A 3,322-nucleotide genomic window follows, 5' to 3' on the forward strand; every position below is an offset into this window, starting at 1 on the left:
GAATATGGGATATTAGGCCTGATGGGTTAGGACTGAAGCTGACAAGTCTCGGCTCTTTGCTCGATCTAATTTCTTATGGGCCTTCACATGGATCTCTACAGCTTTATCAGATAATTCTTCTAGTATACCCATGCGAAGTAGCTCTTGAGATTGAGAATTTTGTTATCCCTTCTTTAGAGCTTCTCCAGTAGTTTTTTTATATTTTTGTATTGTTTAGATAGTGACATTTACCTTTTATTTATATTCTTTTTCAAATATATCTTTTAATAGATTCTCTATTATTTCTCTATCTCATTTGAATATTATTTTTTCATTCATTATTTATCTATTTTTTAACACACATATTCTCATACCGTCATCCCCACTCATTTCTTTGCTAATTTTTTATTATGTTTTATTCTTTTGCTAATGAACAGTAGCACATCAGGTTTGGAGAATGACTGTTCATTAGAAAAAACCTTTTTGAGTTTTAAAGGAGCTATTGGAGCTCGTTTTACCTCTTTTTTCTGGTTTCATTTTCTATATTTTGGCTTTACCTATTCTATTGGAGATGCACTTATCCATAAAGCACTGTGCAAATCATAAATTGAATACAATTTTTTTTATTAAAATATTTTATCATTCAATTGGTATAACAAGTGACAGAGGAGAATTCAAATGTGAAATATTAGCTCTTCTTATAAATGAGACTGGAAAATACAATTGAATTACAAGGAACCTTTGACGATTTTAACATATCTTGGATTTTAGAATTTGACAAACCAAACCACTAACATATATAGCCGATCAAAAAATATGTTCCTCACTCTATCTAAAAAGAAAAATTAATAAATACAGAGCAAATCATTGAACATCATATCACTACAACAGAAAGCATATTTAATTTCCTTTCTTCTCACTTGATACATATATTTTTATTACATTATCGCATTGCCATGTAACTCTTGAGAGACTTTATCTTCTAGAGGATGAACACTCTTCTTTACACATGCAGAGCGGCTTTTATTCCTGCATAGAAGTAAATTAAGAGCAAATACTATAGTAAAATATATGTTAATTGTGGCATTCGGTAATTTGTGTTTTAGTAAATCATTGGAGGAGTATATTGGATTATCATGGAAAGAGTTAATAAGTCAAGAGCTTTGTGGTTCAATATCATTGTTTTCTTGTTTCATAAATGGCAATTATTGTATACAAAAACATATTAGACTAATGGTTTCATTAGAATATTCACATCAGTCTTTCTAAAATCTTTCGTCAATTTTAACTTAAAAACTTACTTTTTTCTATTTTATACAAACATTTTGTAGAAACATCAACGTCAACATCATATTATCTATTATATATTATACTTTATTTAAATATTTTTTTATTTTTTACTTTTTATCATTTCACCTACCAGCAGCCGCTCTCTCTTGCTTTTTTATTTTTATTTTTTTACATTAAAAAGAGTAAAGAGAAGAGAGACTTCTGACAAGATTTAGAGAAGAAAGAGAAAAAATATTAAAATAATAAAATAGAAAGTTATAGTAACCATGTAATACACGGTTATTGTAATAATAATATATATATATATATATATATATAGTATTATAGACGGACTGATGTGTGTAGTTTTTGAGCAAAGAGTTGTGTAAAATTGACAACTTCTTCTACTATGCAATGTTCAGTGTGAGTGCTCTTAAGGGGCTAAGTTATAAAAGTTAAAAGGGTGTAGTATAAATTTATTTATAAATTTAGGTACAATTCCTTAGATGTAGTATATTAGTCTCTTAATTAAATTAAAATACTTGATTTTTACTTAGAAAAGATTATATTATTTGTATGGTATAGTTTGTATTGGTCTGTACATACATGTATTTGAACATGATTAGAGAATAAAATGTATTGCAACTAAGAAATTGTATTTAAAATTTACCTTAAATTTATTGGCCTCGTGGTGGTGATGTGGATTCATCGCAAGGTGGTGGTGAGGCCAACTTAGTAGGTGGTGGTGATGATGATGTTGGTGTTAATGTCAATTTAGAAGAAGACAGTGTTGGTTGTGGTGATGGTGATATAGCATAAACGTTGTGGATGCCAGAGAAATCTTTGGGAGGTGGTGGCGGTGATAGTGGTTTTCTTGCTAAGGCCTCTGGGAGCAAACTAATGAGACTAACAATCACTATAAACGAACAGGCAGTGGCAAAGAAAGTCATGGATGCTACGTTTTCTTTTGCCATATTGGTGTAATTGCTTATCCTTCTATACCTGCTGTGAAACCCATAAATATATATCTCTGTGATGTGGAAAATCTTAACGTTGCGTGTGGTTTATTCTTGACAAAATATGCTTTTTTGCGTGTAGGATACTGTCTTTTTCGATTAGTGGGTGTGACAATGAGTCATGTATGGAAGCTACTTTGTATTTGCCATTGGTTGTGATAGTTTGGTAGAGCTTAGAGCTTGTTTTTATTGGTTTATTAGACTTTAAAAAAAAAAAGTTGAATAAAATTATAATTTTACCAAAAAAAATTTAAAAGTTGTAAACAAGTCAAATATTTTTGGCGTTTAAGATTTTTCGTTTTCCAAATGTGTGGAATCTGGGATGCATTGTTCATGAATCACAATACACAATAAAAATTTTGTAGTTTAATTGGCACATTTCCATATACAAAGTACTTAAAGGTCTAAGGAGAAAAGAATTCAACTTGTAGGGTTAGCAGCATATTATAACTATCTAAATAAAAAAAGTTATCTCTTTGACAAGTTGGATGGAAATGCTTTCCAAGGTCATATGGTTTTATATTGTAGTTATACAACCACAACATTTATCACAATTTGGTGAAGTGATGAGTGGTGGACAATTGTTTGAATGATTTTTTTTATTTTTTAAATAAAAAAAAAATTGTATTCTTGTTTATCCAAGAACTGATGAAAATATGCATGCTTGCATATGTGTATAATTATTTCTTTGAAAATGGTCATACCTTTTACCAAAAATAAATAAAAAAGAAAAAAGAAAAGTGGTGGGTACAAAGTACAATTAATTTCATACGAGCCACCTATAACTTTTTCTCTACTATTTATTGTTGGCATTGCAATACTATCTAAATTTCCTTTTTTTTTTTTCCTTTTTTTTTTTTTTTGAGACAAACAGAAAGCATACATAATTTCCAACAGAAAGCATACTTTTGATTACATTATCGGATTTCCACGTAACTCTTGATAGATTTAGAGGATGAAGATGAACAGTTGAGTACTCTTCTTTATTCATGCATATGGGCTTTTAATCCTGCATTAATTGAGTAAAGATCATGCGCAAATTTTGTAGAAATGAAGCC

At 29.5% G+C, this 3,322-nt stretch overlaps 1 long non-coding RNA gene across 1 annotated transcript; it reads right to left on the reverse strand.

The window, feature by feature from the left end:
- Positions 1-658: 658 nt before the first annotated feature.
- Positions 659-2,250, reverse strand: LOC136068748 (uncharacterized). The gene is made up of 2 exons (XR_010630066.1): positions 1,919-2,250; positions 659-1,008 (listed from the first exon to the last, which is right to left on the reverse strand). It is a non-coding gene; the product is annotated as an uncharacterized LOC136068748 (long non-coding RNA).
- Between the last annotated feature and the right edge of the window lie 1,072 nt (positions 2,251-3,322).

The sequence above is a fragment of the Quercus suber genome, unplaced genomic scaffold, assembly GCF_002906115.3.
Source record: "Quercus suber isolate HL8 unplaced genomic scaffold, Cork oak 2.0 scaffold_132, whole genome shotgun sequence".
Taxonomy (NCBI): domain Eukaryota; kingdom Viridiplantae; phylum Streptophyta; class Magnoliopsida; order Fagales; family Fagaceae; genus Quercus; species Quercus suber.